We start from the raw sequence: 26538 nt of genomic DNA, 5'->3' as shown, positions 1-26538 counted from the left end.
GCATATATTGAAAAATCCTTGCATCCCTGGGATAAATCCTACTTGATCTTGGGATTTATCACTATGATCACTATTTATCACTATAATCCTTTGAATGTATTGTTGTATTTGGTTTGCTTATATATTTTGACAATTTTTGCTTATATGTTCATCAATGATATTGGATCATAGTTTTCTTTTTGTAGTATCTTTGTCTGGTTTTGGTATCAGGGTAATGGTAGCCTCAGAGAATGTGCTTGGGAGTGTTTCTTCCTCTGCAATTTTTTGAAATAGTTTCAGAAAGATAAGAGTTAACTCCTCTCTAAATGTTTGGTAAAATTTGCCTGTCAAGCCATCAAGTCCTAGACTTTTGGGGGTTTTTTGGAAGTTTTTAAAACACAGTTTCAATTTTGGTACTTATGACTGGCATATTCATATTTTCTGTTTCTTCCTGGTTCAGTTGTGGAAGATTGTACCTTTCTAAGAATTTGTCCATTTTTTCTCGGTTGTCCATTTTATTGGCATATAGCTAGTTGCTTGTAGTAGTCTATTGTCATCCTTTGTATTTCTGTGGTGTCAGTTGTAACTTCTCCTGTTTCATTTCTAATTTTATTGATTTGAGTTCTCTGACTTTTTTTGTGATGAGTCTGGGTAAGGATTTATGAATTTTGTTGATCTTTTCAAAGAATCAGCTCTTAGTTTCATTTTCTTTTCTATTGTTTTCTTTGTCTCTATCTCAATTATTTCTGCTCCAATCTTTGTAATTTCTTTCCTCTACTCACTTAGGGTTTTGTTTGTTCTTCTTTTGCTGGTTGCTTTAGGTGTAAGGTTAGGTTTTTTGGGGGGTACTTAAAAGCCTAGAAGACCCAAGTTTATAAAATAGGGCCTTACCCTATTTTGTACCTATGGGGAGAAAACTTTATAGTTATTTTCTGCATGTCATTGAAAGCTTCTTCAATCAATAGAAACTACTCAGGATCTGGTTAAATGGCATTTGTTAAGTATCTCTGAGTTAAGGCTTTTACTGAGTTATAGCTCCCAGCACCTTGTAGGGGCCCCAGAATATTCGTAGAAGTAATTAGTTGCTAAATAGACATGCAAAGCCAGACAGAGCTTTCTATAGATAATTGTGTTTGTTTTATGTCAGTGGGAAGAGATGAACATCCTCAGTTGAGCCCTAAATTTTTTGTTGGTATCCTGAGTGGCAACATGGAAAGAAGACAAACCAGAGCCCTAGAGAGATGAGGATAGTGAGGATGGCAGGACCTAGAGGTCAGGTCACTGCAGACCTTGGATCCACACTCGTATATCAAGCAGGGGTACTGCCTGGTTCAGAAACCATAGTCTTAGCCATCTGGGGTTATGGATCTCAGCAGTCTAAAGCACTGTTTTCTGTCTGAAGGTTAGAACAACACAGAAATAAAGAATTCAATCCGTTACCTAGTTATTCAGCTCTCAACACCCAAATTTAAGTTAAAGAACAGAGACTTTTAGAATTTAATTTGTGTAAAATACATAGATCTTTTTCAACTTCAGTCATTCAAAATATATTTTGAGTACCTGTTGGGTTAAAAATTATAAGATGACAAAGGTGAATATTTCTTTGTCCAAATTCCTGAAGAATTTACTATTTAACACATTCTAAAAAGTATTACAGTGCAAAGCAGAAAGTAAGAAATGACATAAGAATGGTAGAGGAAAATGAACCATGGAAGTTGAAAGGAGATGGGGATGCAATGGAGAATTCACAGAAGAGAGTGCACTAAGATTGGGCCTTGAGGTATGGGTAGGAGTTCAATAACTAGAACTGATACAGAGCCATTCTAGGTGAAGGGAACATTAGATGAAGTGGGTACCATGATGACAAAGGGCAATAAATAATTGACTGTGGCTCAACAGTTAAGTCTGTGCCAGGAAATCAGCAGAATATATTGGGGCCTGATTTTAGTACACTATCTATTATAGTCTAAAGAGTTGATATTTGATTGGCAGCAGAAAGTCACTGAATGTTTTTAAGGCAGGGAATAGAATAAACTTAGTAATGCTAAGAGAAGTTCAGTTTGGCTGTAGTGCAGACGATGGATTAGAGGAGAGAGATGGGAGGCAGAAAGATTAAGGAGCTGTTAGCATTGTGTTTGTAGAAGTAAAAGGTCAGGACTGGAGCAAGGGCAATGGGCTTGGAAAGGGATTAAGTAGTAATCAAGGTCTTGGTGACTGACTTGATATTGGAGGGCGAGAACTCCAAGCTCACTTTGGGTATCAATTCTGGTGACTCTGACCTAGAAAGAGCAGGTGCTATGAACAGAAATAAGGGCAGAAAGAAATGATTTCCTTTTTAATTCTGGTTTCATTGTATCAATTGATTAATTATCTTTCCATTGCATATGACTTTTTTCTGTAGTTTTGGAATAATGTCAAAAGGTAGCACAAAAGAACTTTTCTGTTAGCTGGGCAACCCAGTGTCTTATTTAGATCTTGAACCAACAAAATGAGGACTGAGAATCTAGGGTCTTGCTGAGTATCCCCATAACCTTCCATCCTTTCTCTACAGTCAGTGTCTGCTCTCTGTATACCTACTTGATTGACTAAACTGTGGTCTTTAAGAGAAAAAAGAAAAACATGAGAGGCTTTTTTATATTGGTACTTTACTTTGATTTATTACACTTTTAAAGGGAATTTGGCTCTCAGGAGCACCAATTCTCAAGGAGCCCTGGAGAAGGCCCATCCTCTCTTCACAAGGCAGCCACGGTGAAAGCAGAACTGATGTCAGTTTTCCCACTGCTGGAGTTCCAGTCATGGCTCAATGGTTAACGAATCCAACTAGGAATCATGAGGTTTCAGGTTTGATCCCTGGCTTCCCTCAGTGGATTAAAGATCCAGCATTGCCGTGAGCTGTGGTGTAGGTCGCAGACACAGCTCGGATCCAGCGTTGCTGTGGCTCCGGCACAGGGTGGTGGCTACAGCTCCTATCAGACCCCTAGCCTGGGAACCTCCATATGCCACTGGTGCAGCCCTAGAAAAAAAAAAAAAAAAAAAAAACGAAATTTTCCCGCTGCTCTTTTTGCTAGCTTTTCTCTTGCCTTAACTCACCCTCCTGAGATGGAGATATTAGCTGTCCTCCGTGGTTTATTTACTCCTTGACACTTTTTTTAAGCCTGCTAACTCTGGGGCTGGTAGTGGTCCCGACTTCCTAAGATGAATGGTTGTTCTTTTGGGAGTTGAGTTACAAAGAGACTCTTACATTTGACTCTTATCCCAGGATAAGATGTTTTGTATGAATTTATGGAACAGTTATGCTAACTGCTCATTTCAAAAGCTGTTCTGGACGTTTTCCTTACTGGTGAATGCAAGTATGTTTACCTTGGGCCACTGGCTGATGTCAGGAGCATGGTAACCCCCTGTAGAGTGCTCCAGAAAGGCTGAGGATGGGGATGAGGGGAGAAGATGAGCTCACAGATCCAAAGTAGTCCGAGCCTGGCAGGTGTCAGCCTTTGAAATCTCACCTTCCCTGTGCCTCCTGGCCTCAAGGAAAGCAGGTGGTTGAGTAGCTGCACATTTTGAAATGCTTGCCTCAGTGAGAATGAAGGTCCTGGGCTTTTTGTTGGAATCTCACTCTCAGCAGAGAAGGGCTCAGGTTAGAGCAACTCTTTAAAACTGGAACTATTTTTATTCAGACATATGACATGATTTGCTGGTGGTGACAACTGATTTGACAATGACCAGTGATTTAGGTCTACCTCTAATAAGCGAATTAATCTGAGCTAAAACATAGTGATCTGTCATGTTTAGAGATACCTCAACATCTGGCTGACTTGTCCTCTGTCAGCCTGGTTTGTCCTGTGCAAATCTTCTGTCAAGTGAGGAAAAGAACTGTGGGGAGAAAATTACATGGCAGTTTTAGAGTTAGTGATGAATTTTTCTCCCAACATACCAGCTGTGCCAGCAACACTATTTTTCATGGCATTAATCAAATATCTTGCCTGCAGCACCTTCACTTTCCCAAAGGCTAAAAGATGAATCTGTCAAAAAATTTCACTGGGATTTGCCAACAGCTTTTCTAAGCTCAAATACTAGTCCAGGCACCTTAGAAGTCTGAGTCAGGCTTTTAGGGATAGCCTTGGGGAGCTAAAAGCTGTATTGGGAAATTTTCCTTTACACTAAACAAAAAATCGAAGCTGCCTTTGCAGCCAGCGTGATCAAGTTCTCAAGTCTGGAAAAGGGCCAAACACTCAAGCCTCATTAATGTATTCCATTTACTGACTCATAGCAAAGTACTTATTTTTAGTTGGAATGTTGAAATGAGTAAGGTGGAAGAGCAACTGAAGGCCATGGAGTGGACTCATTGCTTCCTCCTCAGAAGAAGGAATCCCAGATGGGAAGAAATTCAGAAAAAGGAGAACCATACCTACCTTCCCAAAAAGATGCTGCCCACAGCTTAAAGTATTGGCTAAGATTGAGAACTTCATAACTTTTACCACCTGTAACCTTTCTTATAACTCTCCTGCTTCCAAAGTAAACATGGCCCAAATGCTTGGCACCCTTCAGAAGTAAAGGGCTTTCCTGTTCTTTTTCAAAATTACTACATGTTTCCGAGTAATCACTGACATCCCTGATGTTTGCTGGGAATGAATGGGTGGAAATTCATGTTACACTAATCTAAAATGTATGTAATTTTTAGGGTAAAGGGCTGTTAGACATCCTGGTTAGAGTGATTTTACAGTATCTTCTCTTCCCTATTGACCATTGCTTAAGGAAGACCATTCTTTGATACCTTTAAATGACAAAGTAGGGTCTCTAAGAGTCTTTGCCATTTGACTGCCTTAGCAATACACTTAGGATTACTGAACATTTAAAGAAAAAAATGGTTGAAATTTCTCTCTCCACTAGTAACTGTCTAATGTTACTCAGTGATAGCTGTTGAGCATAGCAACTGTGGTGTATATATAGCCCAGTGCATGGGGCAATGGTGGGTATTCAACAAATGTTTGTGGAACAAATTAATTCCGTGGATCAACTACCAAAAAAAAAATTGAATGATTTCAACCATGAATTTCCTCTTTAAAACAACCCTGAAAGTGTCAGACTTTACTCTTTATATTTTTCAGGATATCTACTCAAACCTGATCCTAGAATCCTATCCCAGATATTTGATAGTAATTAAATGGTTCCCTACTATTAAAATTGGTACATTTACCATGGTTCATTGAAATGGGTTAGTGGCGGAACCGAGAAACGCAAGGTTACTTTTCTACTAAGTGCAACTTGGATTAGAAATCAAACAAATCAGACCTTTCATAGTTGAAGAAGAAAGGTTCATGAGATGCTAGGATTTGAGTAAGGTCTTAAAAGTGTAGAAAGAGAATCAGTGAGATCCTGTCAGTCGTGGATTTAGCACAAGGAATTATTTCTCTAGTCCATTGTATTTCTTGCTCTTTGAAAAATAAGTGGGATCTGAAACCTATAAGACTAAGCTCAACTTCTTTTTTTACTGTGGAAACAGTAAATGTTCATAATAAACTTTAATTTATAGATGCTATTCCTTTGACTCAGGTTTCAGTCTTACTTGTAGGATGAGGCTCTCTGGCTTTTTTGAATCAAGAAATCCAGCTCTGAAATTTCTAATGCATATGTGACTTTTTATTTGCCTCTTTTAGGGGAATATACGAGGTACAATTTGTAATTAAGGTTTGCTCTGAAATCCAAAGCCTATATAGTATACATCTACCTAAAAGTTTTGACATACTTGCAAAAACTCATTGATAGAAGCATTTATCTGTTCCTGCTATAGGTTAAAAAAGTAGGTGAGCCTGTTATTTCTTGTCTCTGAATGAACACTTAACCTATAATGAAATGAGACACAACTGAGATGATTAAGCAAAAAAAAAAAACAAAGAGTACCTTGATTGGATATATTTTAGCACTATAAAGCAGTTTTCTTTCAATAATGGAAAGTGGAGTTCCCATCGTGGCGCAGTGGTTAACGAATCCGACTAGGAACCATGAGGTTGCGGGTTCGGTCCCTGCCCTTGCTCAGTGGGTTAAGGATCTGGCGTTGCCGTGAGCTGTGGTGTAGGTTGCAGACGCAGCTCGGATCCCACGTTGCTGTGGCTCTGGCGTAGGCTGGTGGCTACAGCTCCGATTCAACCCCTAGCCTGGGAATCTCCATATGCCGCAGGAGCGGCCCCAGAAATAGCAAAAAGACAAAAAAAAAAAAAAATAATGGAAAGTGAAGAGAGTCATTAGTTCAGACACAGATGTGTATATATAGGTAAATTTTGGAGCCTCGTGTGTGCGTGTGTGTATGTGTGTGCTTGCTTGCACACACATACACACACACATGCTTGCACTTTCTTTTAGGAAGCTCACATACTAGCAGGGATATTATGTAGCTTGCAACAATGAAATAGAACTGAAGGGGCTGTTATTTTAAATCCATTCTTGTATACCCAAAAAAGGTACATTATATGGAAGGACTTTGATACTGGTATATTTTACAGTTTGACAACTTGGAACTTTGTAAACTGGCAATTGGGTATAGACGAAGGTATCCATTTATCTCATATATGTCTTGTTGAGGCAAAGCTGTCAGAAGAAATCTTATCACATGGCGCCCCATTTGTTTTCTGTAGTGATTTATGATGGTTTTGAAAAGGTCTTGTGATCCCATAGGCTGCCACGATTCTCTGACTTTTCTCTGTCAATGGATCAGATTTTTGACATTTTCTGAGAGCATTCAGAAAAGATTTGATAAATCAGCTTGCGGTGTTTATTTTAATTGATCTGAGGCCCATTCCTTCAAGAATTCATCAAGTACAGTGACAGGGTCTGGATGTGCTGCAGTGGAATGAAAGAATTGGGCCAGCCATGCTCCTGTGGTGATGATATAGATATTTTGTTGAAAGTTTATGCGCACCGACGAGAAGATGTCATAACTAATTTAGTATGTTGTAAATCTCTTGACACAGATTCTAATTCATAAATCTCATCCATCACATGTGATTCATGAAACGATAGACAACCTTTGATGAGAAGGTACTTTTGTCTGTGTTCCAAGTTCCTTACATTTTTCCTTATTCAAAAATAAATCATTCCAGAACAACAGAATTCTATTATGAAAATGGAACTGTAGAGGTCCTTCGTCTTTTCACTTCTGTTCTCATGCCCATAAAAAGTAAAACTCTCTCTTCGAAAATAAGAATGTGAGAGCAAGAAGACAGAAGTGTATTCACTGCTTATATATGTGCACATAGACATTACATGTATAGAGAAAGAGACCAATTTCAAAGAAATGACAAATATGAATGTTCACTATTTTTCTGGTACAAAATGACTTTCGATAAGACAGAAAATGTGAATAAAACTTAGAGTCTTCCTCATTAACATTTACTTCAAAATTAATTTTAAAAAGTCAACACTATTGGCATCCCCTTGTGGCCCAGTGGGTCGCTGCTGTGGCTCTGGTTACAACTGTGGTACAGGTTTGATCCCAGGCCTGGGAATGTCCACATGCCACAGGCATGGCCAAAACAAAACAACATTATATATGACTTGGTCAATTATAATGCCACAAATATTTGTTTTATTCTGAATTTTTTTAAGTTTACTTGGACTACGAATTTATCCCTGCAGGTTGGCTTTACTGATTATTTTTTAACTTGACTGATAAATAAGCAATCATTCTTCTCAGAGTATCAACTATCTAACAAATGTGGGTTCAGAAAATGGTTGGTACATGCAATTTGAGTTAACAGTGTGATTTTTCCTCTTTTTCTGACCAATCAAAAGCCAACATGACATAATATCCAACTAGCCTGCTAGAAAGTTATCAATCTGATTAGTTATGAGAATGGTTTACTATTAGCAAAGTACATACGTATATCATTCATATATATGTCTAAAATTTTATTTTCAAATTAGCCATTTAGATGATCACGGCAACTAGAACCATACTAGTGACCATGGCCTATGTATAAGTTGTTTAAAGACAAGATGTTGCCTTCAAAAACTTTCCAACTGGAGTTCCCATGGTGGCTCAGTGGAATCTAACCAGTATCCATGAGGACTCGGGTTTGATCCCTGGCCTCGCTTAGTGGGTTAAAAGATCCCGCATTGCCATGAGCTGTGGTGTAGGTCGCAGACACAGCTCATATTCAACCCCTAGCCTGGGAACCTCCATATGCTGCGGATACAGCCCTAAAAAAAAAAAAAAAAGGAACTTTCCAACTATATGAAATGGTGGGCTTGAAATAAGTAACACATCACTTATGGTGGTAAAGATAAAGAAGAAGTGGATATGGAATTGTAAAAAGAAAAAGAAAGAAGAAATCGTATTTTTGAACCTTGAAAGATACTTGAGACTGGGGATGAGTCACGGAGGAAATGGAACTTTTAAGTGTAGGATTGAAAGAAGAGTTAGATATAATATAGCATCCAAATACTGACAAAAATACTCATTTTCTTCAGCTGAAATACAGGGACATTGGAGTATTTGTGTAAAATCCCCTTAGTTGAGTCTGAAGTCCAGAATTTCTCTTCCAGTCTCATTAATAATAGTCCATATACCTTGACTCATTGTGTGTCACTTTTTGAATGAATTATTCATGATAGTAAGAGACAATATAAATCCATTTAAATCTTACAATAGAGGCATCTAATTTTATTTAATTATCTCTATAGCCCATCTTCATAAAATTTCTTACATAAATAGCTTATAAGTTCTGAAACTGGCTAATAAGCATTTTCCTAATTATCTCTCCCTCCTGATGGATATGGTAGCAAGTAATAGATTACCTAAAAGTGAGCAAAGATCAGTCAAAGCAGAAGAAATAAAGATCTGGATAACTCACACATTAAAGACAGGTCCCTTTCCTTATCAGAACTGAAATAAATAAATTCCAAAGGGGGGAAGGACATGAAAGAAGACACAGGCACAAGGAAATGCATTCTCCTTTCCTCCAACACATGTCCTCTCCTCTTGAAGCACTCAAGTTTTAGAAACGAGGAAACTCCAAGAGGTGAAAGGTCACCCAGAAAGAAGACACAGTGCAAATGCCACGTCTGTAATGGAGGGTAATTTGAAATAAACTCCTGCTCTGAGCCCATAATGAGGGAGAAAAGAAACAAAGAGCCAGAAAGGTCCAGTGTCAGAATTTAAAATAGGTAAATTTTAATGACTCTGAAAAAGGCGCAATGACTGGTAACCACTTGCCTGAGCCAGAAATAATGTGAAGCGCCAATCTGACTGCTTTACCCCAAGTGTTTTGCTCCTGACCTTCAAGACCACTGTTCTCTGCCTCAGAACTCTCCTGATTGCCACTGGGCTCCAATAGAGTGGGAATAAGCATGAGTCAGATACACAAATGAAATAACATCTACCAGGTCCAGGACTGGGATGCATCAATAAAGTGGAAACACAGGAAGAAGCTTTCTTTGCAGCTGACATGAAAGATGAATTCTCAGAAAAAAAAGCCATTTTATTGAAAGTGCTAGAAACATTTACTATAATCTGGAATAACCCTCTGCTGTGCCAACATGATGAAGTTACTAGCATCTTAATAATTCAGGCAACCATATATGATTTTGTTCTTTACTTGACTGCCTGCCAAATGAATCAATTGATAATGAACCTGATGTTTCACTCATAAGAAAATTAAAAAGAAACACTAAAAGGATCAGACACTCAAATTCTACAGAACAGATTTGACAGCTCTTTAAACACTGATCCTCCCTCAAAGACACAAATAATATGAGTGTGGTTGTAGCATTAATCAAAATTTCAGATCCCATTGAGTTTGCCCAAGTGTTGGCCTCAGTTTTTTACATCCAGATTGCAGCTCAGGAAATGTATTGAGACGCAAATGTGTGGCATGCGGTTTATCTTTTCACCAAGATGCAAACTTAGTCAAATTGTAAAAGGCTTTGATGTCTCAAGCTGTTCCATTTTCAGAGTTCAGAGAAAAAATGAAAAGAAAGGAAGTTGCTTAAGGAAGAACTCTGTAGAGGGTTTTGTTTTGTTTTTATTCAACCAAAATTGTATTAATAATTGTACTTGCCTGGCATCTAGTGCCATACTAGGTACAATTGGTAAAATACGAAAGAGAGATTGGAGACAGTTGCTGCATTTTTTGGACCTTAAATTCTAATCAGGAGCATAAAACACCAAAACCTACACAACAGAAAACAATTTTATAAACATGTACATGGCCAAACTGGGCTGTGAATTCAGAGGAGGCTAGCTTAGTTAAGGGAAGTCTGATCCATTTAACTCCAAATAAAAGTAAAAATAGTAAGCCAAATTTTCTGTGGAAAAAATACCGGTCATAAATAAAAGTGGAGAAATTTAGATCAATCTGCAAAGTAGAATGGATGGTGGACAATATTTTTCCATCACACCTTCAAACACCTGTGCTTTCATTACCACCAGCCCCTAACTCCCATCTATTCCTCTTGCAGTTGAATTTAGCAGCAGTTTAGGCCAAAACAACCCTAGAAACATACTTGACTTCTCTTTTTGATCAAACTGTTTTCAGATGGCTGTGGGTTGAGCGTGCTTGAATCCTAACACCTAGGCCGCAGGGCCAGCGGGCTTGATGTGGGCCCCTAGTCCTTGTCTCTTTGGAGAAAAATTCAGCAAAGAGACTGAACATAGTGAAGCAAGTAAAGTTTTTATCAGGAGAGAAGATACACGCAGAGAAAGCATGGGCAGGCTCAGAGAAAGTGGTTTGAACCACTTACACGGGGGCGAATCTTCCAGGCTTCCTCGGACCAATCATCTTGCTTTCTCTGGCCTTGGGTCCACATTTGGCCTGACTCAGGGCCCTCCCCTGTGTGCGCACAGGGCATCTTTTAGCCAAGATGCATTTTAGCAAAGGGTGTCCGGGAAGTTGACAGGATGTACCATGGTCTGGCACTCCCTCCCTACTCTGACCCCTGATGAACCTTTCTGTGCATGTGTGGTTGGGGAGATCTCCTTGACCACAAGAATGAGAATGATATGGTCTCTTTATCTTCTATTCAAGCAGCACCTTAGCTCCTCCTTGCTCCTGCCATAATCTTTATCTTGAAGTATCTGTCCACAGGGGACAGATTTCATTTCCTCAGCCCAGAGCCCATCTAGCTCCTGCCTCAATGCTCCACAGAGAATCCATCAGCATTTGGATACGCTTTCAGAATACCTCTGAGAACTGACAACTTCTCACCCACTCCCAGCTACCGTTGTGGCCCAAGCCACATCACCCATCTCTGCATCTATACAGTGACCCCAAAACAGCAGATCTCTTGCTCTGCAACCCATCAGACACAAAGTTCTGTTCAAACATAAGTCAGATCACGTGTCTTTGCTTTAGACTCTCCAAGGATGTCCCATCTCAGAATTGTCAAAAGGCCTTGTCCCTTGGCAGCCTGCCACTGTCCCCTCCCCACACACTTTTTATTTCCCTGATTTTTATCTCCTCTTATTTCCCCATCTCTCACTCCGTTCCAGCCCCACTGCCTGCTTCCCAGGCTCCACGCTTTCAGGACCTTTGCACTTGAATTTGTTCTGCTTGCAGTGCTCTTCCTAGATACCTTCCTGGCTGTTCCTTTATCTCCTTTGAGTCTGTTTAAATGTCACATGCTCAGTGGGGTTTCCCTGAATATCACTGCATTTAAAATTGCAAGGCTTCTCCTCCATGCCTCCTGGAACCCAAAACCCTTTCCCAATTTCATTTATTATTTTTTTTTTTTTGTAGTACTTATCACCCACTGGTGTGCCATATAATTTAGATATGGTTATCATTTATTGTCTGTCTTCAGCCCTCTTGAGGTCAGGAGACTTTGTTTTGTTCTCTGAAATAGCCTGTCACCTAGACCAGCATGTGGCACATCTTAGATGCTCAGTAATATCTGTGGAATGGACTGTTGAGTTCCCATCATGGCTTAATGGTTAATGAACCTGACTAGTATCCAGGAGGACGCGGGTTTGATCCACGGCCTTGCTCCGTGTTAAGAATCTGGTGTTGCCGTGAGCTGTAGGTTGCATCTGTATAGGTCGTGGATGTGGCTTGGATTCTGGGGAGTGGCCCTAAGAGGACAAAAGATAAAAAATAAAAAAATGATTTATTGAGCTAGAATCAAGGTCACAGCAAATGAGGATATACCCCTGAAGTTGTGTGGCCTTTGGTTTAGGGCATAGGTTTCTAACCAGGTATCTAGGAACAGGATTTGAGAAACTTCTAAATCCCTAAAATTGATACAATTGATACAAAACTGGTGCGTTCATCTATTTTCTTATGATTGGAGGTGAGATTTTTAGCTTTTATAGGATTCTCAAAGGATCCCTGACATAGAAAATAAGGAGAAACATTGGGTTAGAATATTCCATAGAGCTTGAGAACTATGTAGTTTACTTTCACTTTGTTAATTAGAATATTAATCATTTCATTTTAAACATAGGAAAACTGATAGACCAAAAAAAAGTTTGAAGATGTATTTTCCCAAGTCCAAAACAACCTTATAATTTGATTAATTATGTCATTGTCAGTTTGAATGGAAGGACCAGATGTCAAAACCAGTCAGCCCAGCAGAGCCCCAGAGGATTTATTCCTTTGAATTTCCTCAGCATTTGTACATGTGGTCTATACACTCTCTTGTCGATTTGTCACCTTGACACTACTTTCTGCCTATTTCATGCATGTATGTGTGCACAGAATGGGTATTTGTTTATTAAATAAACTAATATTGAATGAATGAAGTCACAACTGGGATGACTACCTGTGGTATTATATTAAATTAGTGGTAAAAATCCATATTTTTTTATTTCCAATCCAGTGTGTTTTCTGTTTGTGTAGGGTCTGTCTTAGTGCACGATGACCTTTTATGTAACTGGAAACATAAATAATGTACCAAGAATTCTTGTCTTATAATCTTGATTTTACTAGGGGCCTAGCTGGTGACTTGGGCACCTGCTTTGCTTTGATTAGTTAAATTTTAAAATGGGAATAATATAATTATCTTGTTGGTCTTGATGCATTAAAAAGAAAAATTATAAAATATAAAGCAGCCCAGGTTGTCCCAATTATCAGCAGCTTATTCTGATTTCTGAACAGAAAACCACAGGCATCAACATCATGAGTGAGACCATTCTTCAGTGTAGCCAACACATGGGAGGTTCTATACAGCAAAGTCTTCCCTGTACTGTAGGGGAGCTGCCCCCTGGTCCGCTGTGACAAGTAGGGATGAATTCCTTTGAAGAAACTATGGAAGGGTCGGAGCTGATTAAAGATACAGAAATGAATTAATGAAAGTGTCTATACTGGCTTGTTTTTGGTGAACCACCTGTATCTATCAGGGTAGGTAGCAAAGTAGGTGTTAGGACAAGCTTTGCCTGAAGATACTAGATCTTGCTATTTGGCATCATTCCAAAGGCATGGTGAAATAAGCTGTTAGATATGTTGTCAAAGAGATTGATGGTATAAACTCTTTTGAAATTTCCTCTGATTAATTATATAGGTGGCATAGTTGTTCTCCAAAGGCATTGCTCTGAGTTGGGGGACCAGACATTAACTCTGTTGTTTCCAAACAATGAAGAGTTATGTTCTGGGTATAGAGAATGGGAAATAATAAAGCACTATGGGAATAAATGATTTTTTCAATCCATCAAAAATTGAAAGACTACTGGAATCACACAAACTTTCTTTTCCCACTTTTTTTTCTATCTTCCATTTGTGGGCTTACAGACTTGTTAGAGAGTGATGGGATCTTAAATGTTTAATCAGTGATAAAACAGAATCTTCAAAGAGAAAATTAATGGCCAAGAGCACTTGGCTGGGTACTAGCAAACTAAAATTACAATCCAGGACTTCTGACTTCTAGCTCCCTCCTCTTTACACTTAAACATTTACATCAGGATCTTTCTGACCATTCTTTCTCCTACATCTTTTGTGTGTGAGTGGAGAAAATGTGTGGAGAAAGGGAGAATGAGAATGAATCTGTGACCATCTAAGTTTTTATATTTATTTATCTTATATTTTTCATTTTTTAAAGTTTTATTGGAGTATATTTGCTTTACAATGTTGTGATAATTTCTGCTGTATGGCAAAGTATTCAGTTATACATATACACACATCCATTCTCTTTCAGATTCTTTTCCCAAGTAGTTTATCACAGAATATTGGGCAGAGTTCTCTGTGCTATACAGTAGATCCCCATTGGCCAATTGTTTCATATACCTCAGTGTGCATATGCCAATCCCAAACCTCCACTTCATCCATTTATCTTATTGAAAGTAATAGTTGTATAGAATTTACTTTTGGAGGGGGAACTGTATGCAGTTGCAATATTGAATTCCAGAAGTTGTCACTGATTTCTCAAAATGTGCCTTCCTTTTTCAGATGATATATAAGCATCTCAAGTGTCAAACATATGAAAAGCAGTGCTACTTGTACAAGATCTTATACAAGACTTAAAAATCCTCCAGTGATGTATGCCTCCCACTGTGTTTGAGGCAATTAATACTTAACACCTTTAGCAATATTCCCTAGGGTGATTATTAAACATAGACTATTGGGCCGTCATTAACTTATTGGGAAAGATAAAATCAAGGAATTAGAGAATGAAATCTGCATTCGATGTCTGCTCTGTCCTTTTTTACGTCTAGTGATGCTATTCATTCATTAACAATCTACTGAATAGCCACTATGTGACAGGCACCATTCAAGGTGCTGAGATTACAGCAGTGAGCAAAGCAAAGCCTTCTGCCTTCATGGAGTTTATATTCCAGTGAAAGAAAATAGTGAACAGATAATGCAATCAAACAAGTCGATTATATGGTACTGAAGGTTCTAAGTGCAAAGGAAAAAAAAAAAAGTAAACAGGGGAAAAGGGATTATGTGTGAGAGTGAGGCGTCCAGTCACACACACACACACATATAATGCATACACATATAAAATAGATATATTATTACATTATATTATTGCATTCTATTATTGTCACATATATATTCAGTGGATCATGTGAATTATTCAGAGAGAATAGAAAGAATTTGCGTCAAGTAGCAATTTTAATAAACATTTTAAACAAGATCCAAGGACATCCATGCAGAGTTTTTCACAGCATTGTTGGGAAAACAGATCCAAGACATTACACATGAGGTCCTAATGAAGAGTCCTCACATACTGTGCAAATAAAAGTTTTTTTTGTTTTTTTTTTTTAATTTCATGACAGCACTGATAGCCTTATCACAGTTTAGTTTTTACTTTTGTTAAATCCAGGGACCATGGCAATTTTGGTTCCATCTAAAATAGTCTTCACCATTTCTATATCAGGGTGCATCTAATTGAGAAAAAAATCCAATTTACAGTTTAGATAAAAAGACAACCCATGGACTCTCTTGCTCACATGACTAAATTATATCAGTGATCTTGAGTCCACTGCTTATACCCAAGTGTAAGTTTTTGCCTGACAGGAAAAATGACTTTTCACTTGGGATCAATTACTGTGTCACTCTGAGGGCAACAGTATCCTTATTCAAGGTAAGCAGCCGGATTCTCTCCATCTTGAAGGTTTTCCACTTTCTCAACTTTGCACAGTTTCCTGCCAGACATCAACAAAAAGGGGGGAAATTAAAGTAAAAAATATGAGAAAGATATTTATTTATAAAAGGTAGTGTTAATAAACACATCTCTGCCTGTGTTCCAAAACAAATCCCTTTTCACAACACCTTGGAAACAAAGCACATCTGGTTGTGTTTCATAAGATGTTCACAGCAATTCTGATGAATCAGCCACTTAATAGTTTTTTTCTATTTAACAAAGAGATGTCCAAACAACCACGTAAAATGAACATTCAAAAAAATGTTTTAGCAACAGTGTACTGGCCATCAAATTCTTGGCCCAAGAATGCAAAAACAGTGAACAAAATTCTTTGATCATACTAGATGTGGGTGATTTTCAAGTTCAAACTTTAGAGACAGAATTTTCCTCCTTGCCATATATCAGAGGATTTCCCTAACAAGTTGTGTGATGAAGCTAATGGAAAACAAGTTTATCTCTTTTGCCTTAAAGTTTTACTCATCTTTAAATGCTCAGTAAGATTTCTTGTTTGTTTTGAAGAGCTGGTTATAAGCATTCAAGAGGCACACAGCTCAGATTTTTAATAGGATATTTAGGATTCCGAGATCTATCAAAGTAGCCTTCTCCAATGGATATTCAGTTTGTCAGATATTCAGTATGCCAGAACGCAGGTTGGAGAACTGTGAAGGAAATTTAAAGTCAATGAAGAAGGTAACATTCAGGGGCTTCAGGGAGTAAAAAGATAATTGTGGATCAATTGTGCCAGACAATTTGAAGCAACTTAAGACTGCCGTCAGTACTTTAATTGTTTCTGTTGCAGAGTTTGAAAGAGCATTTAGTTCAATGAATGATGTGTTAACACCTGGTTGCGATGCTCTGTCCATTAGTTGCATATCATCTTTGTCTTTTTATTAAGCTGGTTGGTCCACTGTTCCACATGCTTAAGCCCAAAGATTATGTCAAGGAGTGGCTTGTAAGTGGCGGCTTGAAAGCCGGAAATTGTAGAAATGTGACAAGAGAAGCTCTCGGCTCTTCTGTCTTACTTTTAGTTTATTTGAAGAGTCCAGACTGTTTCCCCTCCTTAAGCCTGAGCCCCTGGGCATTGAGAGAGTAAAAATCTGTACAATTTTCTCATGTAACGAAATAGGGTAAAACAAGATCATGTCAGTCTTAAGTTAGGTAACTTTTTCACTTTTGGAAAAATCAATAATACCTCCCCTGTGAACATTCAAGGTACAGTGGATGGAAAACATTGTGCAGTCCTCTAAGGAATTATTAAGGGTCCCCTTGAGTCTATCAGCGTGTGTCTAAAAGGAACATATATCAAAGCAGAAGAAATGAGAAATAAAGGAGGATTATCATCAAAATTGCCCTTTCACATTAGACTCTAACAAGAGAGTGCAGCTATCTGCTAGTTTGGTGCCTGCACTTTAAACAGAATTTTGTTTGGGGTCCCTATAATGTGTACGTGAACTTGGAAAACTTAGGACTGAAGAATTGAATGCATTTGCTTATATCTATGAGGTTTGTTCTCCTCAATAGTTTATTTTTAAACATCCTCTCTAGTGTCTCATATATTCCCATTTCCTCCGGAGGGAAGAGTCTGAGAAACTTAGCCTTCAATTATTCTTACTTCTTCCTTGTCCACAATGTAAAAGAAACAGCATTTCAGACACAATATCTTCTCACTGTTGGGCCCATAGCCATTTGGCTTTTTTTTGTGTTTTTTTTTTTTCTCCCCCAGTTTCATACCTTTTTTGTTCCAGCATTAGACCTGAAAACTTACATCATGGGAGTCAGTAGCTTGTGACTTCAAACAACAGGCATTCAAATTCAAGTGATGATAGATAGCTCTTGATTAAAATATCTCTCTTTTCTTTGTGCAATGAGCCAGCAAGATTTCTTTGAGAGCATTTAAACTCAAATGCTATCATACTTCAACATTCTTTTCCAGAATCCTTCACATTCACAATTTCTCAAGAGAGGGTATTAGCTGTCCAAATTCTCATCATTGCCGTTGTGTTCAGCTATAACCTTGAACTGTGTCTGGCCTTTCTTTACTCCCTTCCAAGACAGACTCCTGGAGTTACTATTTATTTTCTCTGCCCACGTATATATCCACTGAGAAAAGGCACCGTTTAGACCATTACCAATTTTGAGTTTAAATACTTTTCACTTGAAAGTCTGCAGGATTTTGATCTGATTGGTACAGATGATTTGAGGCAGCGGTCGGGGGAGTGGGGGGTGTCTCTTTTGCACGACTTGGGGAGTAGCTCCATCTTCTTGATGATAAGTTGCTCAGAGTAAAGGAAGAAAAGAGCATTTCAGTTAGTGAATATTTAATTCTGGACAGCAGTTTAATCAGGACTGGGATTTAGGCAATGGCTCCAGCCCCCTCCTAACTAGGTACAGTTTCAGTTCTTAGTATTCCTTAATTATCCCACTGAGATGTTTGAGAAGCAACTAGTAGTAAATGAACTTGGCAAATCAGCTATTACCAAGTAATGAAATACAAATACATATGTTTGACAATTCTGCAGGGAAATTTTTTAAGCCAGGATTCTCAGTGGATTGTATTGGCCAAGAGAGGAAAAAACAGGTGTTGTTATCAAACCGTATCTACAAACAATTTGACAGGAGTTTTAAAATAATGCACAGATTTTCTTGCCATGAATTCCAAACATGTCAATTAACCTATGGAGAATCCTGATTGTCAAATAATGAATCAATAGACGGCCCACAGGACGGTGAAGGGAGGGCTCGCTGTGACGTAGGGTTAAATATTCAAGGCTTTCTCCCAAACAGTATATCTAAGGATGCATATCAACTTCACATCTAACCTCAAACAAAGCAGAGATCAGCTCTACTGAGAAAATTGATTTTATTCAACAGGAAGGCAAGGGAAATTAGTAAATTCAATATTTGTAGAAAGAAAATAAGCGAAGCCAGCTATTCCTGGTGGTCTGAGACTGTTCTTTGTTTTGGTAATTATGCCTTTATGTTTTAAGGCTCTTATTTACATTTTCAGAAGGGCTTGAAATCTTTCATGCACCAGGTGTCCCCCTGAGCTTCCGGGTTCCTCCACTGTGCAACAATAAGGTTGTCCCTGGACCAGTACAAATTGAAAATGAATCCTAACTTTATAGAAAGTGCTGCTTTGCTTCCTGCATTGTTAGGAGCTTCTAGAGCTGAATCACAAACTAATGATCTCCACTGCTGCCACGTCCTTGGTGTGATAGTATCTCATTGTAGTGGAGCCCACATTTACATAATGTGTAGTCTAAAATACCGTTGAGTTCAAGAACAGAACTACAGAAGATAATTTTATCCCAGTTTCTGTGCACCTGGATAGAAAGGCACAGGCAGAAATACAGCAACGGGATGAATTTACTAATGTTTGCTATTGGATGGTAAGCCATTCTAAAGCTACGAAAGCCTTCCAAACCCCACAGGTCTCCATTTTGCCATTAGCCGTACCAGTTTAAACATTCTGCTGCAAGAAATATTGACAGGTCAAGTACAGCTGGGAAGAGCACGTGTCCCAGTGGCCTTTACACTGACAGTTTCTCCCACATTAAAGAGTTAACTAGCAGCCAACCAGCTCGAAGTGGGAGCTAATGAATGAAATGGAGATTGATATAGACTCTCTTTGGAGGTGCATCGATCTGTATCTTGTGAACTCAGCTTAGGAATTCTGCAGGCAGCACTGCCTGAGTAACCCTGGCATGGTGCCCATTAGCAAATAACTCTTTTAATGTTGGTCTTCAATTGATATATTTATTGTATTGCATATTACAGCGACCTTTCCCTCCAATGCCTTTGTATTTGATGGTTGTGGTATCAAGCTAAGGGAGAGTTCAACAGGGGGCATTTGAGTTTGGACAGCATCGATGAAATATTTAATTAATTGCGTCCTTCATTTGCATGCGATGTATCAAAAAGGTCTTACTGGGGTACTGAATCTTCTTCCTTACTACCCCAGCTAGCAACAGTGAATTTAATTATGATTTTTAGACCCTGGCAAAGACACTCCCTTACGATGATATCACAAAGTAAATAGGTTGTAAAAATAATAGAAGACTGGTTAGTCCTGCAACTTCGAATAAAGGCAGTATCTGTGTAACTGATAACGTGCAGAAGCAAGTGAAGATAATGCCTGGTTAAAGAACCAAAGGGTAACCTTCTGGGTGTTGATCAAGTCCATGTGCATTGCAGTATGTCACCTCTAAGCCGGACCTGAGTGAGTCCTTTTTAGTTAGCAGTGGCTCTCTAGGTTAAATATTCAAAAGAATCACCTGGGGCCTTTGATGTTCAAGAAGTCTAGTTTGGGGCCTGGAAATATGCATTTTGATACTCACTAGTTTTGATACTGGTGTTCTTTAGACTATAATGTTTTCAATGGGACATAAAACATTAGAGACAAAAGAGTTAAGAGGCATTCAGAGAAGACACAGTGTCAAAAATGTGAATTGCTAAAATGTTAGCCTAAACATATGTATAAGAAATTGCAAGATTCTTCACATTAGTTTCACTTGTGTGAACTGTTCGGTCTGTGGAGGTGACTCTTATACCCGAAACTTTGGCCACTGTTTCCACAGAGTCTGTGGTTTGAGCTTCTCCATTGATCAAGGATCCAAGTCCAGTTTCTCAGACACAAGGGTCTCTGTTTTGGCTCCACGTTTCTGTTGCTTCTTAACTTTTCATGCAGTTGTACAGAGGGAAAGCCCTTTTCTTTTATCAACTCATGCTTGAAGGTACTTTATTATACTAGATTGAAAGGATGTTAATATGCTAAACTAACTGACTAAGAACTGCCCTAGTGAGATAACCTAGAAAAGCCAAGTGTTTCCTTTTATAGGGAAAGATCTTGACTCCATGGAGTTTGGGCAGCATATAGCCAAGCCAGAACTAGAGTCCAAAATCTCCATAAATCTATCTCTACTTCTCAGGCTGACTGAAGAATATTTAGCTTATTTTCTGAATGCAAACTTATTTGAAAGAAATCTAGTGCAAACCATCTCTGTTACTGAAATAAAAAGCACCTATAAATATTTGTTAGTAACACAACCAAGTTCACTCAGAGAGAAGGGTACAAAGTACAGTTCCTTGCCAGGGAAACTGAAGAGGATGTAACCATACTACGCCTTCAGAAGCAGTTCATTTCTTCCCAGGAAATTCTTAAGTCAGTCAGGTCAAAATAACAAAAACGTTGTTCCTTTTAGGGTGCATTGCATGTTATTAAACACCTGTGCTAATAAAATTAAATACATGGTATTTATAAAATATCAACAGAGCATGTGACCCTCCCCTCCCATTTATATGTTAAACCCTTAATCTCCAATGTGATGTATTTGGAGGTGGGGCCTTTAGAGGATAATTAGGACTTGAGGGTGGAGCCCTCCTGAATGGGATTAGTGGCCTTATGTGAGGACACATGAGAGAGATTATTCCTTTCTCCACTGTGTGGGTATCTACTGCAAACCAGTTCTCACCAGACACCAAATCTGCTAGAAACCTTGATCTTAGACCTTCAGTCTCTACAACTGTGAGAAACAAAAGTTTGTCATATAAGCCACCTGGTCTAGGGTAGTTTAGTTTATTACAGTAGCCTAAGCTGACTCAGATTGTATGCATGGTATGTGCATGTGATAAGGGTACTAGCCCAGAGTCCTAGGGGAGCAACTAACCTTAAAGACTAACCTTTTGGGCAAAAGGAAATGGGTACATCAGTGTAACTGCAGATCAGGTGTTCTGTTAGGGCCTGGGCATGGCAGTGACAGTGGGCACAGGATACAGAATGTGAACCAGAGAATTTTGAAGCCAGTCATTCCTGGGAGTTTGTAACATGTGTTGGCTAAGGTGTAGGGGGTTGAGGGTAGGGTATCTTTCTCCAACATAGTAAATACAGGAGGGGTAGCAGATTTGGGGGTGCAGAAAGAAAGGAGCAAAGAAGATTTAATTCACTCTATTTGGGGAAGATTAAATTTCTGAGGCCTGGGAGATACTGAAATGGAGATGTGGTAAAGGGCCATTGGAGTCTGAGGTCTTGGGAATGGTCACAGTAGCAAAGCACCAGGGCAGCTATAGCTAAGACCACTATATAGAAAAGACCAGTTACGACTGTAGTTCTCAAACTGTGGTCCAAGCCAGCAGCAGCAGAATCACTGGCACTTGTTTTTCTAAATGCAAATCCTTGGGCCCCACGCCAGATCTATGGAACCAGAATGGCTGGGCTTAGGAACTACTCAGGTGATTTTGATGTTCACTCAAGTTTGAGAAGCTCTGGTCAAAGGAGAGTGTAGCATGAGAAGGTTATAGAGCTGGTGGGGAAAGGGGGAGCTTTGCAAAATATTTTAGGTGTGGACAGAGGGATTAGGAAAAGGAGCCGAAGGGGCTATGGTGCCATTTAAAGAGAGGAGAGTGCTTTAAGAAGGCTGCAGGGGCCAGATAGGAAGGCCTAGGAAATGCCCATCAGCTCTGACAATTAATAGATTGTCAGAGATTTGTCTCGGGTGGTTTCAGAGCAGGCCATATGGTGGCCACTTTACAGAGGGTTGCTGATGGAAGAGGGTTGGAGGAAGTAGAGATAAGAAGCTTAGATTACGTTTTCAATAAGCTTAGCTGGGAAGGGAAAAGGGGAGAGAGAAGGACAAAAACTAGGGGAATTATAAGCGGGAGGAGAGGTATCTTTGCAAGATGTACAAGCCTTGGATTTGTTCATGGACCCACAGCAGGAGGCAGGAAGGAGCAGAGGTGACACAACAGTCTCACCTTGGACATGCCAGTGACCTCCCATCTGGTTTCCCCATTTTCAGATCTTCTTGGGCCCAATTTAGAAGTTCATTCAAAGCCTTCTTCTAATTGTAACAGCACCAGCATCACCTAATACCAGACAGAGGCCAGGTTTAACATCCTGGATGAGGCATCAAACTGTCACTGTCCCCTCCAGACATCCCCCCTGCCCTGGACTGGTCTGGTCCCCTAGCCTTTCTGTTGCTGCATCCACAGAACCCTCTGCCAACTCCCTGCAGTCAGCTTGGAGAATCTCTTCTTCTGATCCTTAAGGAACCACCTGTTCTGTGAAACTTTTCCTTCTCCCCAAGGCAGCATTAGTTGATTCTTTCTGCCTTTAGTCCTGTGCATACCCTCCTCCATGGCGAGTCTCACACTGCATTGTATCCATGCTTTCACGTAACTGCCTCAGGGACTATAAATGCAACTGGACCACACTTACTTTTGATTCCACTGCACAGTGTCTGCCAACAATAGGGGCTGGCCAGGAGTGTATGAAGGTCCTTGTGCTCAGTTTCAGCATTAGAGGTTCCATTCTTCTTATCTGTATTTGTCTTAAAACAGATAAGAAGTCTTGCACAACTGTAGCAGTTCTCTCCATAAGATGAAAGGTTTTCTAGGGTATGGGTTGCATTACTTAAGCTGGTTTCCTGCTGCCCAGATTACTCACCAGTAACATGTGAGGATCTTTCCAAAACTGCAGTTAGCCTGGAAGAGTTGCTAAGGAAGTCTAGGTGAAATCTTGAGAATCAAGCAGCTACCATCAAGAAGGGTAAAGTATGGATATTTTGATCCTGCACCAAGGCAGCCTGGCTATTTGATGCAGGGCTTTAAGACTCACCAGTCATACAGCCCTCCTCAGAGCCACTTTGTGAAATTCCAGAATCCTGTTGCTTGGCACACCAGCCCCCTCAATTGCCAATTTCAAAAACCAGACACCACTATGAAACACTAAAAATGAAAATCTCCTTGTCAGTTAGGAAATTTCCAGCATCTTCATTTCCCTCCTGCTACCAGGCTATCAGCAGGAGGAGAACACGCACGGATAACACTGTTGTGTGTAGGTGCATACACACAGACACACACACAGACACACACGCACACAGTAATTTAATCTTTAAAGATTAAAAAGATTGGTCTATTTGTGCTTCTTCTACTAGAACTGTTATATCTGTATTTGTTTTCCTTCAGCATTAGAGTAGACCGGGACATTTTATTTTTTCATGATAAAAATAATCTTTTTATTACAGGCTTGAAAAAAAGCATCTCTCTAAAGTTGTGGCGAAATACACTATTTTTAAAATGTTTTCTGTGGGGTCACTTTTAGTATTGGCAGTAAAGAATTAGTTCTCAGTAATGGTCTAAAGATACTGAGAAGTGCATTTTTTTCATTGGAAATTAGGAATCTGTAATTAATTTTTAAGTGTTCATCTTCAATACTGAAATCTCTAGTTAAAAGGCAAAGTACTCCCTCTATCATTCCATTTCTAACTTTATTATAAAGATGACCCAGTAATCATTTCCAGTTTGCTGGGTTCAGCTGGCATATTTAGAAAGTAAACATGCATTTAGATTTATTTAGTTGTAACTGACTCTATAAATGATGTGCTAATTTTTTCTGTATATGATGTTGAAGAAGTGATCGGAAGAAACTTTTCCATACACAAAGTGTTAGTTTTGTTGACTCCTTTAAAGAATTTTCAAGCTTACCCAGCCCTGCTTTTTCATCAAGGAAAAAAATAGATTATACATCGTTCAGGAAACAGAAAAAAAATTATAAGGAGATTTTGCCTATTAAATGTAATGGATTGTCAGGAACCCTTGACATTATTCTACAGAAGAGGCCACATAAAATCAATACATCTTAGGCAAGGTTTAATTTATTTGTAGGTTCTTACAACAAATGACTTACCTTTTCTATTTGCCGTTTTTCTTTTCCACTTTTGCACTCATGAGTAGCTACGGTTTTTATCTGTCTCATTACTAAGCACAAAACAAGATGATCGTGTCATTATTACGGTATATTTTTTAAAGAGAATGATTGCAATGCATGAAGAAAACATCCAAGAATCTAGAAGCTGTGCTAAGGGTGATAGTTGTAAAACATTGCCTTCTGACCAGTTGCCAAAGCTGCACAATCTTCTGCTTAAAGGAGCTGGGCCCAACCCCTAATCAAATGTTTTTTTCTCATGCCTTTGCCTCCCATGAAGGAATACACCCTTGCTGTGAGTTCCTGAAAGGTTGGTGGTTTATTTGAAAGGAGGATGCTTTAAAATGTGCACTTTAGAGAAGGAAGGGCAGGAGCTTAAGGGGACTGACTTTTGCTAGTGTTGATTTTGGGTTGGTGATGTGGCCAATCAAAGAATTTGGAGTGAAAATATTGGCCATTTCAGTCTACCAAACACTAGGGACTATTTGCAGTCAGTCTAATAAAAATTACCTTTATATATTATGTATTTTAGAAGTGTTTCTTTTTGGTGTTAAATAAGTATTAGAGACAATTAAAATAGAACTATTGAATGCCTGTGGTCAAACATATAGAATGGATCCACCTGCTTCTCTGGAACCCTGACTCTCTGTGAGGATGGCTGTGCAGTGGGGACATCCCAGAGTCAGCACCAAGCTGGGTTTGAACCCAGTTCTTCTACTTGCCATCTATGTCATGTTAGGCAAACTCTTCACCTCTCTCTCCTTAGCTTTCTCATCTATAAGATGGAGAAAATAATATCACCAGCCATACATTCCTGTTCAGTGGATTAAATTGTGACTGTATAGTACACATCATACCCACACCAGGCAGGATGGACTGAAGTACTCCATACACCTCGGCTGTTATTATTTTTCACTGCCAGTGAGAACTTTGTAGTCTATAGATGCCACACCAGAGCTTGGCCTCTTGGGTGAAGACTTTCAGCCCCAAACTAGAAATGTCCAGGCTCCAGTGAGGAAGCTGAAGCTGTGTAACTGTTAGAGCAAGCATTTCAAAGCAATTCTTTACAGTGGTAATGGATGTGGCAAATGTGTGGATTTTGTTAGGATTTCTTCTGACAGCCATGAACACAGATATATTTTAAAGTAATGTAACTGTCCTAAATCTTGAGCAGGGAATACAATGACTTCTAGTATTATTTTTCACTTCTCCAGTGACACTCCAGAAGTTATATTTGATAAATTCCTTAGAAGTTATTTGACTTAGAAAGGGCCCTGTACCATTTAACCTTGGTTTTGTTCTATTCAGACCTTTGTCCAAGGCCCATCTAATGTAATACATCACAAAGGTTAATACGCTAAAGCCTTCCCAGCACACAATTCCCTGGAACTGCTCTTAGGGAATGAGGCTAAGAGTGAGGCTTTTTGAAACACTGGTAGCAGTTACCACTCTAGGTTTAAGATATACCCCTCTAAGCCCATTTCTCCTCTGTAGAAAAAGGTAGAAGACAAAAAGCCCAGTGCATCAATAATCAGCAAAGGTGGATAAATACACATAATCTTCATTGGCTTGGCCAGTCTCAAGAAATAGAAGCTGGAAACAAACATAGAATACCAAGAATTGTGCTAGTCTTAACTGTTTGTTCTGCTTCATGTTCATGACCACCGATGGTGCCAGGTATGACATAATCTGGGGGAAAAATAAAAGGTATCTAGTCATTTTTAAGAAGTTATAATTTACTTAGCTTTTCTTGGAATGCGAAGACTTGCTAGTAGTTTATATACCGTGGCATCTAGAATGGGATTCACGCTCAAGACGATGACAGCAGATTGAAGGTTCAGAAGCTGTATATTCTCCTCTTTGCTCTTGTTCAAGCATATGGTCTTTTCTTTCTGAATTCAGATACATCAGTCAGGGGCAGGGTTCCACTGTCCCCAGACTAAATTGCCAGAACATGCTCTTCCACGAGCCACCAGCTCAGTGTTGAAGCAATGACATAAAGCTTTTCACATCAAAAAGTATCCTTTTAAAACCTGCTGTCTTACATGATCCTCAAAAAACCGGCTGCAGAGCAGGGGTTTTTAAAAGAGAAAAGTGAACATGGTACCTGATTTGACTGAGGCCCCTTAGGAATTTGGTGGCAAAATGTAACCCAAGGCATAGGTTTCCTCATCCTTGGTTCTACATCCCTTCTATAGGCTATCTCACTGCTTACTATGTTCTCAAATTATCACAGTTTTTACATGACTCTCGTTTGCTGCTCCATCCCAGCTCCCCAGGGAAAACAT

General features: G+C 39.2%; 1 protein-coding gene and 1 long non-coding RNA gene across 3 annotated transcripts in view; one reads left to right on the top strand and one right to left on the bottom strand.

Annotated features, from left to right (window-relative positions):
* NPAS3 (neuronal PAS domain protein 3) overlaps nt 1–26538 on the top strand; it is an 875835-nt gene that overhangs the window by 684885 nt on the left and 164412 nt on the right.
* The window catches only part of LOC110261683, a 258687-nt gene continuing 247371 nt past the window's right edge, over nt 15223–26538 (bottom strand). Inside the window, exons 5-7 of one of the 2 annotated variants that reach the window (XR_002346139.1) lie at nt 24233–26142; nt 22763–22874; nt 15223–22410 (exon numbers count right to left, since the gene is read on the bottom strand). This is a non-coding gene — a long non-coding RNA (uncharacterized LOC110261683). Of the gene's footprint in view, nt 22875–24232; nt 26143–26538 lie in introns of both variants that reach the window. The other variant, XR_002346137.1, reaches the window with a different exon arrangement.

This window comes from Sus scrofa, chromosome 7 (assembly GCF_000003025.6).
Source record: "Sus scrofa isolate TJ Tabasco breed Duroc chromosome 7, Sscrofa11.1, whole genome shotgun sequence".
In the NCBI taxonomy this organism is placed as follows: domain Eukaryota; kingdom Metazoa; phylum Chordata; class Mammalia; order Artiodactyla; family Suidae; genus Sus; species Sus scrofa.
This window is presented reverse-complemented; position numbering and strand designations above follow the sequence as displayed.